A 16,270-nucleotide genomic window follows, 5' to 3' on the forward strand; every position below is an offset into this window, starting at 1 on the left:
GCCTCCAGTTTTTTTCTTTTTGCTTAAGATAGCTTGTCTATTCTGGATCTTTTGTGGTTCCATACAAATTTTAGGACTGTATTTCTCTATTTTTGTGAAGAATATAATAGGGATTTTGATCAGGGTTGCATTGAATAGAGATTACTTTGGGGTAGTATGGACATTTTAACATATTGATTCTTCAAATCCATGAACATGGAATATCTTTCCATTTTGGTGTCCTCATCAATTTCTTTCATCAGTGTTTTATAGTTTGTAGAGCTCTTTCACTTCCTTGGTTCATTCTCAGGTATTTACTATTATTTGTTACAATTGTAAATGGGATTACTTTCTTGATTTCTTTTTCAAATTGCTTACCTTGGCATGTACAAATGCTACTAATTTTTGTACATTGATCTTGTATTCTGCAACTTTACTGAATTTATCAGTTACAATAGTGTTTTGGTGGAGTTTTTAGGATTTTCCAAATACAAGATAATATCATCTGTAACCAAGGATAATTTGACTTCTTCCTTTCCAATCTGGATACTTCTTATTTCTTTCACTTGTCTGATTGCCCTAGCTAGGATTTCTAGTACTATGTTGAATGACAGTGGTGAAAGTGGGCATCCTTGTTTTTTACTGAATCTTACAGACCCCATTCAGTTCGATACTAGCTGTGGGCCTGTCATATATGGCTTTTATTGTATTGAGTTATGTTCTTTCTATCTTCAGTTTTCTTTTAACATGAAGGGATGTTGAATTTTATCAAATAGTTTTTCAGCATCAATTAAAATGATCATATGATTTTTATCATTCATTATGATGATATGTTGTATCATGTTGATTGATTTACATATTTTGAATATCCTTGCATACCAGAGGTAAATCTCACTTTGTCATGATAAATAATTTGTCTAACATATTGTTGAATTGGGTTTCCTAGTATTTCATTGAGAATTTTTATATCAATATTCATCAGAGATATTGGCCTGTAGCTTATTTATTTATTTTGGATGTGTCTTTGTCTGGTTATGGCATAAGGGTAATACTAGCCTCGTAGAATGTGTTTGGAAGTATTGCCTCCTCCTCTATTTTTCAGAATACCTTAAATAGGATTGGTATTAGTACTTCTTTAAATGCTTGGTAAAAATCAGCAGTGAAGCCATTGGGTCCAGGGCTTTTCTTTGATGGGAGTCTTTTTATTACAGTTTTGATCTTGTTGCTTGTTATTGGTATGTTCAGGTTTTCAATTTCTTCATGGTTCAATCTTTGTAGACTGTGTGTATCTAGGAATTTATGTATGCCTTCTAGGTTTTCCAATTTATTAGCATGTACTTGCTCATGGTAGACTCTAATGACCCTTTGAATTTCTGCATCATCCATTGTAATGACTCCTTTTTTTCATCTCTAGTTTTATTTATTTGGGTCTCCTCTCTTTTTTTCTTTGTTACTCTGGCTAAAGATTTGTCCATTTTAGTGTATCTTTTCAAAAAACGACTGTTTTGTTGATCTTTTGTATTTTTTTGTTTCAATTTCATTCATTTCTGATCTGATCTCTATTATTTCTTTATTTCTGCTAACTTTAGGTTTTGTTTTCTCTTGCTTTTCCAGTTCTTTAAGATGTATCATTAGGTGGTTTATTTGAAGTTTTTCTTCTTTTTTTATTTAGGCACTTATAGCTATAAACTACCCTCTTCATACTGCTTTTACTGAATCCCATAGGTTTTGGTATGTTGTGTTTCCATTATAATTTGTTTCATGACATTTTTCAATTTTCTTCTTAATCTCTTTATTGACTCAGTAGTCATTCAGGAGCATATTGTTTAATTTCCATGTGTTTGTATAGTCTCCAAAATTCGTCTTGTTATTAATTTCTAGTTTTATTCCATTGTGGTCAGAGAAGATGTCTGATATTATTTCAATTTTTTAAATGTTTTAAGGCCAGTTTTGTGTCTTAATATATGATCTATCCTTGAGAATGATCCATGTGCTCAGAAGAATGTATATTCTGTAGCTTTTGTATGACATGTTCTGTAAATATCCATTAGATCCATTTGCTCTCTGGCACAGATTAAGTCCAATGTTTCTTTGTTGACGTTCTGTCTGTGTGATCTGTCCAATGCTAAAAGTGGGATGTTGAAGTTCCCAGCTATTATTGTACTAAGGCCCATCTGTCTCTTTACCTCCAATAATATTTGCTTTATTTATGTGGGTGCTCCACTGTTGGATGGATCTATGTTTACAATTGTTAAATCTGCTTGCTTAAAAAAAAGCCCTTTCTCAAGAAAAAAAATATCAATAGAACCAGACTACAATGGGATCCACATGTTAAAACTATCCGACAAGGAATTTAAAATACTATTATTGATATTGTAAAGGCTTTGGGAAAAAAACAGAAGGTATGCATGAACAAATAGGGAATTTCAACTAAATATCAGTAATTATGTGAATAAAAATGAACTAAACACTGCATTCAAAAGGCAGAGATCAGGAGAATGGATTTAAAAAATAAATGTAGGCCAGACATGGTGGTTCATGCCTGTAATCCTAGCAATTTGGGAGGGCGAGGTGGGCAGATCACTTGAGGCCAGGAGTTCGAGACTAACCTGAACCATAGTGAAACCCTGTCTCTACTAAAAAATACAAAAAAATTAGCCATGCATGGTGGCATGTGCCTAAATCAAAAAAGAAGAAAAACTTCAAATAAACAACCTAATGATACATCTTAAAGAACTGGAAAAGCAAGAGAAAACAAAACCTAAAGTTAGTAGAAATAAAGAAATAATAGAGATCAGATCAGAAATGAATGAAATTGAAACAAAAAAATACAAAAGATCAACAAAACGGGGAGGAAAAAGTCATGACTCAGGATGGAGAAATTTACTGTATAAACCACAAGAACAAGACCACCCAAGGCTTGACCCTCATTTTGCTAGGAACCGGAGAATCAGAGTGCTCCAGCAAAACAGCCACCACCCCTGGTTCCCCAGAGCCCACAGGGAGGTGTCATGGTGGCAGCAACTCCAACCAGCAGCAACAGATGCAGCAACTGCAGATGGAGGAGAGGCTTTGGCTGAAACAGCAGGAACTGCTTTGGCAGAAGTTAGCACTGCGTAGCCAGTTACCAACACTGGAGCAGGACGGTGGGCCTCAAAATCCAGTGTGTTCACCAGAGATGTCTCAGGATGAGAACAATGATGACCAATAGCTCACATCCTTTCCTTAACAGTGGCACTTATCACTCTCGAGATGAGTGTACAGACAGTGGACTAAGCATGGGCAGCTAGTGTCCCTCGCACCACAGATGACATCCTGAACAGTGTTCATGAGATGGATACAGGTGATACTATCAACCAAAGCACCTTGCCCTCACAGCAGGACTGTTTCCCCGACTACCTGGAAGCCATTCCTGGGACAAAAGTGGACCAAGAAACACTGGAAGGAGATGGAGTGAACATAGAAGGAGAGGAGATGATGCCAAGTCTGCAGGAAGCTTTGAGTTCTGACGTCCTTAATGACGTGGTTTTGTTGGAACCTAGGCAAATGACCATATTAGTGAATCTGTTCATAGTTGTAGCTTGGGACAGTTATTGTAGTTGTTTTGGTAAAATCTTCATTTCCAATTTTTTACCACCTTATTTAAATCTTGATTATCTGCTCTCTATTTTATATACATACACACACACAAACATAACTTTTATAAGAATGTGGTAGCAGAATGTATCCTTTTTTTAGGTTTCCCTGCTTTCCAGTTAATTTTTAAAATAGTAGCGCTTTGTATGCATTTAGAATACATGACGAGTAGTTTATATTTCACTGGTAGTTTAAATCTGGTTGGGGAAATCCACAGACGTTTGAAGTAGTTCAGTGTTCTAGAAGGAGCTATTACTATGGATAGTACCTAGGGAAGTGCTCCATGCCCTCTGGGCATATGATAGGTATTATCTGATGAATTGGAAAGGAGCAAACCAGAAATAGCTTTTATTTTCTCCCTTGGACTAATTTTTATGTCTTGGTTGGAAATCACTGAGTAGGTTCATAATGTCCATGACAGAAATAAGCTTTATAGTGGTTTACCTTTATTTAGCTTTGGAAGTTTGCCTTTGCCTTAGTTTTGGAAGTAAATTCTAGTTTGTAGTTCTCATTTGTAATGAACACATTAAAGACTAGATTAAAATATTGCCTTCAAGATTGTTCTTACTTATAAGACTTGCTCCTACTTCTGTGGTGAAAAGTGACCTTGGATAGAATACTATAAGGTCATGAGTTAGCTGGAAAAGTGATCAGATTAATAAATGTATATTGACAGTTGAATTTAGCAAAGAAATACAGATAATCATGATTATACCTTTATTTTTATAGGAAGAGATTATGTAACTAGAGTATGTGTCTACAGGGATGATAATGGTTTCCAAGGAGTTTTTTTTTTTTTTTTCAGATGGAGTCTCGCTCTGTCATCAGGCTGCAGTGCAGTGGTGCGATCTCAGCTCACTGCAACCTCTGCCCCCTGAGTTCAAGCTGTTCTTGTGCCTCAGCCTCCCGAGTAGCTGGGATTACAGGTACATGCTACCACATCCAGCTGATTTTTGTATTTTTAATAGAGACGGGGCTTCACTGTGTTAGCCAGGATGGTCTGGATCTCCTGAGCTCCTGATCCACCTGCCTTGGCCTCCCAAAGTGCTGGAATTACAGGCGTGAGCCACCGCATCCAGCCCCAAAGAATATTTTTTAAAGGAACAAAATGAGCATGAATTAACTCTTCAGTATAAGCTATGAAGTAAAAGTTGGTTGTGAATTAAAGTTGCACGGGCTAGCACCTCTATGTTTTAACGGTCTTCCAATATATCTAGAATAAGCCCTTATTTTCAAGGGTTTATAACAGACATAAAATCTCTTCTCCTGGCAAAAGCTGCTATGAAAAGCCTCAGCTTGGGAAGATAGATTTTTTTCCCCCAGTTACGAAATCTATGTATTTTGGCCCTTCATTTTGGGGGAGTGCAGAAGTTGGAAGTAAGAAGTTTTATTTTAAATACTTTCAGTGCTCAAAAAAATGCAATCACTATGTTGTATATAATAGTTCATAGGCCGATCACTCACAATAATTGACTCTAAGGCTTTTACTAAGAAAACAGCAGAAAGATTAAATCTTGAATTAAGTCTGGGAGGAAATGGCCACTGTGCGGATGGAATTTTAGAGTAATAATGAAATTCTACCCAGAATGCAAAATTGGGTATATGAATTATATAGTATGTGGTTGGGAATTTTTTTTAATATGCAGAAGATCAAAGCTTCTTGGAAGGAGTGCCTGTAATTTGCCAGTAGCCACAAATTCAGATTATATCTTATGTATCAGCAGAGTAACTTTAGCTTAAGGGGAGGGTGGGAAGGTTTGGGGGGTTGTGAAGATTTAGGGGGACCATGATAGAGAACCTTATAAACTCCTTTCTCTTTAATAAAGACTTGTCTTACATCTTGCTGTCATTAAAGGCAGCTGTTCCTAGAATTTCAATCACTTAAGTACACCCACAAAACAAGAATATGGAGATCTTCATTTCTCCTCGACTTTAATTTGCCCAGTTATACCTCGGTGTTGTAGCAGTACTGTGATACCTGGCACAGTGCTTTGATATTATGATACTCTCTGTACTGACCTGAAGGAGACCTAAGAGTCCTTTCTCTTTTTGAGTTTGAATCACTGCCTTGATGTGGTGTCCGGTTTTGTGTCCTTGTTCCTGATGTAAAAGTGATTAACTGCTTCTTGGTTGTATTGGGTAGCATTGGGATAAGATTTTAAGTGGGTATTCTTGAATTGTTTTTATAATAAACCAATTTTATAATCTTTAAATTTATCAGCTTTTTACATTTGTGTTCTTTTCACTCAGGGCTTCTTAGATCTACCTATGGTTGATGGAGCACATTGATTTGGAGTTTCAGATCTTCTAAAGCAGTATTTGTTGTAATAACTATTTTCTAAATATAATGCCTTTAAAGGAAAAATGAACATAGGGAAGTGACTTTGCTATAAATAATGTAGCTGTTTTAAGTATTCATATTAAATAGATGCCTTCTGTATGGAACATGGCAGAAAGACTGAAAAATAACAGTAATTAATTGTGTAATTCGGAATTCATACCAATCAGTGTTGAAACTCAAACATTGCAAAAATGGGTGGCAATATTCAGTGCTTAACAATTTTATAGCGTTGGTGTATGTGAGAAATGAGGGGTCAGGTGAATTTTATCCTTGCAAGCATGTTTTTATAAGACTTGCAGTTGTGCCTATCATAACAATTGTTTTCTGTATCTTGAAAAAATATTCTCCACATTTTAAATGTTTTATATTAGAGAATTATTTAATGCGCATTTGTCAGATAGATAGATAGATAGATAGATAGATAGATAGATAGATAGTACCAATGTTACCTTTTTATTTTTTGTTTTAGATGTAAGAGCATGCTCATATGTTAGGTACTCACATAAATTGTTACATTATTTTTTCTTATATAATACCTTTTTGTTTATTTATGTGGTTCAAATATATTCTTTCCTTAAACTCTTTTTTTTAAAAAAAAGAAGTGATTGCTAATGGGTTCAAGGTTTCCTTTTGGGCTGATGAAAATGTTTTAAAATTAGATAGTGGTAATGATTTAAGAATATGTAAATATAACTAAAAATCACCGAAAAGAATACAATTTATATAATGTGAAATATTTACCAAAAAAATCAAGGAAAATTATTGAACCACAAAAGACCCCAAATAGTCAAAGCAACCTTGAACAAAAAGAACAAATCTGGAGGACTCATACTATCTGACTTCAAAATATACTACAGAGTTATAGTAACAAAAACAGCATGGTACTGGCATAAAAACAGACATATAGACTAATGGAACAGAATAGAGAACCCAGAAATAAATTCACACATTTACAGTTAATTTATCTTTGTCAAAGTTGTCACATACACACAATAGGGAAAGGATGGTCTCTTCAATAAATGGTTTTGCAAAAACTAAATATCCACATGCAGAAGAATAAAATTAAATCATTATCTTACATCATATACAAAAATAAACCCAAAATGGGTTAAATGCTTAAACATAAGCCTGAAACTATAAAACTGACAGAAGAAAACACATGAAAAATGCTTCCTGACATTTGTCTAGACAAATGTCAATATCTAAAGGACAATAACTTTTGGATGTGGCACCAAAAGCACAGGCAACAAAAGCAAAAGTAGACAAATAAAACTGTATCAAACTAAAATCTTCTGCAAAGGAAACAATCAATGAAATGAAAAGGCAATCTACATAAAGGAGAAACTATCTGCAAACCATGTATAAGTGGCTAATACCCCAAATTAAACACAACTGAGTAGCAAAAAACCAAAAACTTGATGTAAAAATTGGCAAAGGACCTAAATAGACATTTCTCAAAAGAAAACATACCAATAGCCAAGTTATATAAAAATATTCAACATTACTAATCATCAGGGAAATACACATGAAAATCACAATGAAATATCACCTCATACCTGTTAGACTGGCTGTTACTAGAAGGACAAAGGCAACAAGTGTTGGAGAAGATGTAGAGAAAGGAGAACTCTCATACACTGTTCGTGGGAGTGTAGATTGGTATAGCCGTTATAGAAAACAGTATGGAAGTTCCTCAAAAAATTAAAACAAGAACTACTGTATGGTCCAGCAATTCCACTTCCACTTCTGGGTGTACACCCAAAGAAAATGAAATCACCATCTCAAAGAGATATCTGCACTACCATGTTCATTGCAGCATAATTCACAATAGCCAAAATATGGTACCAACCTAAGTATATATCAATAAATGGATAGGTAAAAGAAGGGAACATATATAGAAAGATAAATAGATAAGCACACATATATAGGTGTGTCTATATGATGGAATATTATTCAGCCTTAAAAGGAAATCCTACCATTTGTGACAACATAGATGAACCTGGAGGATATTATGCTAAATAAGCCAGGCACAGAATAAAAATACTGCATGATGTCACTTATATGTAGAATCTAAAAAGCTGAAGCAGACAGTAGGGTTATTGCCAGGGACTGAGGTGGGGAAAATGGGGTGATGTAGGTCAAAGGGTACAAAGCTTTAGTTATGCCAGATGAACATGTTCTGGAGATTTGATATACAGCATGATGGCTATAGTTAATAATATTGTATTATGTACTTGAAATCTGCTAAGAGAATAGACCTTAAATGTTCTCACTACATGCTCATAACTATGTGACAGGATGGATATGTTAATTAACTTAATTATGATAATCATTTTGCAATGTCTACATGTGTATCAAAACATCACATTGTATACTTTAAGTTTATCGAATTTTTATTTGTCAATTATACCTCAGTATGGCTGAAAAAATATATACTAGAAATAAAACACAGTAACACAGATGCAGACTACCTTCAATGGGCTCATTAGGAGACTCAATACAGCTGAGGAAAACAATCAATGAACTTGAATATAGTAAATAAAAATTACCCGAACTGAAAAATAAACAAAAAGAATAAAAATTTATTTCAAAACTGCAGAGAAAAGAAAGAATTGTTTAGACTAACAGAAACTGAACATCATTTTCTGTAGAATTGCACTAAATGAAATGTTAAAGTTATGCAGAAGAAATATGTTATCTGACATAAACTTGTGCCTACACAAAAATTAAAGAGCACTTGAAAGCATGGTGGCTCACGCCTGTAATCCCAGCACTTTGGGAGGCCGAGGTGGGTGGATCACCTGAGGTCAGGAGTTTAAGACCAGCCTGGCCAACATGGCGAAACCCCATCTCTACTAAAAATACAAAAATTAGCCAGGTGTGGTGGCTTATGCCTGTAGTCCCAGCTACTTGGGAGGCTGAGACTGGAGAATTACTTGAACCCAGGAGGTGGAAGTTGCAGTGAGCTGAGATCGTGCCATTGCACTCCAGCCTAGGGATCAGAGCAAGACTCCATCTCAAAAAAAAAAAAAAGGTAAATATAAAATTTTTTAAACTTATTCTTAATTGCTCTAAGAGATAATTGTGTGCTCTGTTGCTGGGTAAAATGGAGTATGCCTGCTCCACTTTGTCTTTCCAGCTAAATGCAAATATAAGAGATGGACAGAATGCAAGGAATGTTTGACAATGCAGGTGTGTTCAGTATGGAAATCATAAAGTTGGAACAACTATATGAGAACTCTGAAAAGTTAATAAGAGCAGTGAGATCATGGAAGAAGCATAGAATTTAAACTGCTATCAATCTGGCACCATTTCTCCCTGATCTGAATACAAAAATGTAGCATGAAACCTGGAACTGGGCACTTAGATAAAGAAAGAAATCTAGGAGTGGCCCCTTAATACTAGCACACAGAGTAGAAAAAAGAAACTCACAATGCCCAGAGAATGCAGATACCAATTAGTTTTTATTCTGCCATGTGATCTCTTATATTACAGCCTTGAAGCAATCCTGTGGGGACAATGGCAGAAGCCACCACAGAAGATGGTTTGAACCAAATCTCTAAGACAGGAAATTTTCCCCTCCAATCAGAGAACTCCAGTGCTTTTTTTCCCCTCTGTCTCAGTCCTTGCACCACTTGACCCCAGATGTGGATGCAATTGCAAAATTTTGTGAGCATGTAGGTTAAATAAAGCCCCAGCTTTCTGACTGTAGGACCAAATAGAGGAGCCCTAGAGAATAAAAAAGCTTCTCCAGACATGGAGAAGCTCAGCAAAGCAATCCTAGAAATTTGCTTATAAATACCTGGGCTCACCCCTAAGTTGTACATACATGAATCTGATCATAATCAGCATACACAACACTATAAAAGTGGAGTTAACCTGGGGTCCCAGAGAGAACAATGATTGGTGTACACATGGAATACATGGAAATAATCTCAAAGTTTAGCTAGCATTGGAATTGCAAGTCATAGAAGGTGGGTTAGAATTTGCAGCCTGAACTCAGACCTGGTCAATTGCCTCCTAAAACAAAAATATCCACATATTCATAATATTTTTAAAAGGCCCCCAGATCTCATAATATTCAAAATGCCTAAAATACAAACCAAAATTACATGGCATCTAAAGATCTGCGAAAATATCAAAAGGAAAATCAACATATACGAATATTAAGGTAACAAAGATTTAGAATTATCTAATATAGACTTGAAAGCAGCAAGATGTGGTAGCTTACACCTGTAATCCCAGGACTTTGTGAGGCCAAGGCAGGAGGACCACTTGAGCCCAGGAGTTTGAGGCCTGGGCAGCATGACAAGACCCCATCTCTACAAAAAAATTAAAAATTAGCTGAGCGTGGTGATGCACATCTGTGATCCCAGCTGCTCAGGAGGCTGAGGTGGGAGGATCACTTGAGCCCAGGAGTTCAAGGCTGCAGTGTCCTATGATTGCACCACTGTACTACAGCCTGGACAACAGAGCGAGACCCATCTCTTTAAAAGAAGAAAGAGCTTGAAAGCAATTATTTATTATTATTATTGTTATTATTATTACAGATACTCCAACAAACAATCATGAACACAATTAAAATCAGTAGAAAGCTAAAAACAACTCAACAAAAAATATGCTATAAAGAATTACAAAATGACAATAAAATTTAAATTTTAAAATGACAAAAAATGTGGCAGCAGAAAACTCATTGAATAGAATAAATAGAAGAACACAAAAAGAAAACTGGAGTGCAGATATTAATATCAGACAAAACAGCTTTCAGAGCAAAGATCAACAAGGATCGAGAAAGACATTTCAGAATCATAAAAAGTTCAATGCCGCAAGAAGACATTATAATCCCAAATGGGTATACACCTAATAACACAGCTTCACAATACAAAAAGAAAACTGACAAAACTTGAAGGAGCAATAGACAAATCTACAATTATCATTGCATATTTAGACACTGTTATCTCAGTAACAAATAGAACTAATGGAAAAATCAGCAATAATACAGAAAAACTGAACACCATCATCAAAAACCTGGACAATATTGACACTCATAGAACACTTCACTCCGTAACAGCAAAATGCACATTTTTCTCAAGAGCACAAGGAACATTCACCAAGGTAGACCCCATCCTTGATTTTAAAATGAACCTTAACAAATTTAAAAGAACAGAACTCACACAGAGTGTGCTCTCAGATCCTAATATAACTAAACTACAAACCAATAACAGCAAGACAACAGAAAATTCCAAACCTTTGGAAATGAAACAGCACACTTCTAAATTATCCATGATCCTATCGGGGGAACTACCCCTGATAATTCAATGTAGGTTCTTTTCTATTTCCCTAAGTGTTGGCTGGACTGAGAAATAAAAGGAAAGAGTACAAAAGGGAGGAATTTTAAAGCTGGGTGTCCAGAGGAGACATCACATGTTGGCAGGTTCCTTGATACCCCCTGAGCCGCAAAACCAGCAAGTTTTTATTAGCAGTTTTCAAAGGGGAGGGAGTGTACGAATAGGGTGTGGGTCACAGAGATCACACGCTTCAAGGGCAACAAAAGATGACAAGGCAGAAGGTCAGGGCGAGAGCACAATGTCAGGGTGAAACTAGAATCACTAATGAACTTCCATGTCCCGCTGTGCACACATTGTCATTGATAAACATCTTAACAGGGCTCAAGAGCAGAGAACCAGTCTGACTAGAATTCTCCAGGCTGGAATTTCCTAATCCTAGCAAGCCTGGGGGTGCTGCAGGAGGCCAGGGCATGTTTCATCCCTTATCTGCAAATGCATAAGGCAGACATCCCCAGAGCGGCCATTTTAGAGGACTCCCCTGGGAATGCATTCTTTTCCCAGGGCTGTTAATTATTAATATTCCTTTCTGGGGAAAGAATTCAGCGATATTTCTCCTACCCATTTTCGGTAATAAGAAAAATATGACTCTGTTCCACCCGGCTCCCAGGCAGCCAGACTTTAAGGTTATCTCCCTTGTTCCCTGAAAATTGCTGTTATCCTGTTCTTAAAGTGCCCAGATTTCATATTGCTCAAACACACATGCTTTGTGAACAATTTGTGCAGTTAACACAATCATCACAGGGTCCTGAGGTGACATACATCCTCTACTTATGAAGATGACGGGATTAAGAGATTCAAGTAAAGACAGGCATAGGAAATTACAAGAGTATTGATTGGGGAAGTGATAAATGTCCATGAAATCTTCACAATTTATGTTCAGAGACTGCAGTAAAGACAGGCTTAAGAAATTATAAACATATTAATTTGGAGAACTAACAAATGTCCATGAAATCTTCACAATTTATGTTCTTCTGTTGTAGCAGGACGGGCCGCAGACGAAACCTCTCAGACACCAAGTTGTAGAAGGAAGGGCTTTATTCAGCTGGGAGCACCGGCAAGCTACCGTCTCAAAATCCGAGCTCCCTGAGTGCACAATTTCTGTCCCTTTTAAGGGCTCACAACACTAAAGATTTCATACAAAAGGGTCGTGATTGATTGAGCAATCTAGGGGATACGTGACAGGGTTTCATGCACTGATAGAGAAAAACAGAACAGGGCAGGGAGTTTCACAATGTTCTTTTATACAATGTCTGGAATCTATGAATAACATTAGTTTCTAAGTTATGAATTGATTTCTAACTACTGGGTTTAGGCCAGGAAGGCCCAGGCCTGGTTTTGGGCCTGGCGCCGGGCTGCCTGTCTTTGATTTTACTTCCTTGTTTTTTCCTTAAAACAGATACTGAGTATAAAACAATATAAAACAATGTGACAGGGTCTTTTTCTTTCCTCACTGTCATGGCTTCAGCAGATCCCTCCATTCGGGGTCCCTGACTTCCTACAACAATCCCAAGAGGAAACTTCTAGGAAAATTAGCAAATATTTTTAACTGAACATAAATGAAAATACATCATACCACAATTTGTGGGATGTCATTAAGGTAGTATCTAGAGGAACACTTTGCCATGTACTTAATGTGGTCAGCATCATTCTGATTAGAAAGTGAGACAATGACATTCAAAGAAAGGAAAACTATAGACTAATACCTCTTGTGAAGACAGATGGAGAGTAAGAGAAAACAAGTCAGTGTCCCCATAGTTCCCTGAAGGGACAGGACCACACTGAAGAAGAGGGGATTTCTCTGAGCAGTCTGCTGTTGCCACTTAGAGAAGCAAAAGAACTGAACCAGATCTCCATTCTTTCATATACATTATCTCCCTTTATCTCAATCAGAGGAATTTCAAGGGGACCACAGAAGATTGACACTAAACCCAAAAACCAGAGAAGATGGACGGATACAGAGTAGACTATGTTTAAGAACTGCAGGCATATTTAGTGTGGAAATCACCAACTTGAGGGATAATGAATGAACTGACTATACATTTGATCACTACAGGCCAAAGAGTTCATCAATTTCTGCACATCTTTAATCGAGGACAGTTCCAAAGGCTTTGGATTTATGCCACGACAGTTAATACTTACACACCACTTACTTGTGTCAAGCCCGTGTCAGCACTTTAAAAATACAATTTCACTTAAGTATTCACAATAACTTTACAAGGCTGAGTAATATTACTATTCCCATTTCACTGATAAGGAAACTGAGGCTCAGAATATTTAAGTAGGAAAATCTTTTGACTCTAAAACCTCCAGAGGCTCATCCCTGAATAGCTACTAACACTGTTCTCCACTCACCTCATACCACCCAAAAGAATTAAATTATATCTTTTACAATTTTTTTAATTCTGACTGTCCTTACAAATCTTGGTTAACAAAAACAATAGTCCTGCTGTTCTAAAATCGCTTAGAGCTATTGTCTAGGCCAGAGAGTAAAATGGAACTTTGTGTTTGCAGTTCTTCTCTCAGAAGTGTGCACACGTCTGTTCACCAGCAGCAAGCAAAGCCCCAAGTACTTTGCATGAGGATTAAAGTTTCTTTTGAATAAAAATTTTGGTCAGTTAAAAAAATATTTCAAGCATTGTGAGGTCATTGGTGCCACATACACTGGGGTTTTAAAATAACTTACAGCTTAAAAGCAAAGTAGAAAAAGCAAATTTTTAAAAATGCATAAAATTGTTCACTGAAACTTAACTCCAATTATTATTTTGGGACTTTGAGACCTCTGTAAAATCCGTGCTTCCTCTCCCCAATAATTTTTGAAGCACTCAGTGGTAACTCAAAAACAAGTCACACAACCTCCTTAAAGCACCAATCATGTTTTTCTTTCCAACTTAGATCAACGTGGTGGAAAATGCAAGTGTCCAATATATGCCCCCTAGGCCTCTTCCTAAGGCTAGAGCTAGGCAGGGACCTCTGAGGTCTCCTGGATGCTGCTGCCACCCTGGGATCTGGGCAGAGTTTGCAGCTGCTTCTCTTGCTGCCTCTGTTTCTCAACATGCTGAGATGGGGGCCACGTACTGCCTGTGCCCCAAAGCCTTACAGAATATTTGGTACCAGTGGCTCCCTTCCTTTCTATTTGTAGCCCTAAAGTGCAGGTTTAGGCACAGATCTTAGGGCTTGAATGAGGTCATTCTTTGCATTAGACATCTCATTAGCCTTTCTCACCTTCTCCTATTAGCACATATTTGCCTTCCTTCACTGAAACCTTACTGTTTTTCTTTCCTGTTATCCACCTCCCCCCCCCGGGTTTCATAACCCACCTTTTAACTTGAGACCTGGGCTTCATTTGGAAGCCATCACTGCATAAGTGCAAACGTTCTGATGTTTTCACTGGGTTCTGAAACCCAGAGTGGAGAGTGGGGATCCTAGTTGCCTCTACTGTGTGCAAGTGATAGGCTGTTTGTGTAGGTCAGCTATCTTCTCAGAGGGTCTTCTATTAAAAGCACATGATTAGAGCATGCACCATCCCACCAAGAAGTCCCTAATGGAACACGCTCTTCCCTCTAGGTGACTACCGCCACTGCACATCCTGTGCACCCTCTAGGGTGCAGAGCCTGTGAGTCATGGCGCTTTTTAGATCTGCTCTACTTCAGGCTGTATGACTGTAGGGTGGAAGTAGAGGCTTAACAGCGTTTGCGCTCTTCTTTTGAACTCCAAAACTACGACGACAGCCTATCACGGGGTTCTGATAGGTAAAATGCAAGAGCAACAACGATCAAGATAATTTCTCATTTTTTAGAAGACAACCTAGAAACCATGCTCTAATTCTCATATTCAGAGCAATTATGAATATATTTACTTAGGATTATCCAACAACATAAATATAATTCATTTCAGCAGCTCCACAGGAGCCCACCCGAAGGCCCCTTGCCTTTCTGTCATCTGACTGCCAAGCCCTGTATCTTCAGGCCTGCTAGGAAGTTTTGCTCTCAGCTCACTCCTAATTCTCCCCGCTTCCAGAGGTCACTCTGACTTTGAACTCAAGTGTGTATCCTGATCAGACCTCCCTTTCTCGCATGGGTCACTCCAGCCTTAATGTTTTGTATAGACCCTGCTTCAATTTCACTTTCCCAAATGAATTGCCATGGTTTGAAATATATGTGTATGTTTAGCTTCCTCTGCACAATTGCCTCTTCAATGCCTCTTCCTTCATGCTTCCCTGGGTCTATTACTCATCCTCCTACCTCTGTTCTGGCAGCCGCCCTGATAGCTCCACTTGCTCCACTTTCACCCCCTTTCAAACTCATTTGAGAATATCCCATCACCTTTTTTCTAGTTATTCCTTCTGTACCACTTGTTCTTTATTTCCATCCTGTTTTTAACAAAACAAATGTGTCTTTAGACTTTCATGTTTAAAACAGAAGAGGCAAGCAAACTCACCTTCATTATGTGCCAGGGGCTTTCCAAAGTTCTCATTTAATATTCTTAACTATTTTATAAGAGAGCAATGATTGAGCGGATGAGGAGGCTTGAGGTTTATGGAAAGAGGTTTAACAAACATGTCCAGGGTTGCATAGCTGGTAAGGGGTGGAATTTAGATTTAATCAGATGTATATGATTCCCAAACTCCTGTTGTCTTTTCCTCACACAACACTGCCTTCAAAACGTTATTTATATTAACAAAATTGAATTTTAACCAAAAGTAGCCAGAGACATTCATATGTTTGAGTTCTATTCATAGTCCAGTGCAGTATTTCAAACTGCACAAAAGTGATCACTTAGCAAACAATTTCTTAAAATCCAAGGTCTTAGGCATGGAAAGGACCTGAGAGACTATTCTATGTCTTAGTTGAGGAACTTAGGAACCCTGGGAGATTGCATAGGTTGCAGTGCTGAGCTCCAAAAAGTCAGGTGTCCTTAGAAAGTGAATCACAGTTTTTACCATCTCACACCAGTTAGAAAGGCGATCATT

The 16,270-nt window shown here is 37.4% G+C and overlaps 1 pseudogene; it reads left to right on the forward strand.

Annotated features, from left to right (window-relative positions):
- Positions 1–2,448: 2,448 nt before the first annotated feature.
- Positions 2,449–12,388, forward strand: LOC102140126 (transcriptional coactivator YAP1 pseudogene; annotated as a pseudogene).
- Positions 12,389–16,270: the final 3,882 nt, after the last annotated feature.

Source organism: Macaca fascicularis, chromosome 4, assembly GCF_037993035.2.
Source record: "Macaca fascicularis isolate 582-1 chromosome 4, T2T-MFA8v1.1".
Classification (NCBI taxonomy): Eukaryota; Metazoa; Chordata; class Mammalia; order Primates; family Cercopithecidae; genus Macaca; species Macaca fascicularis.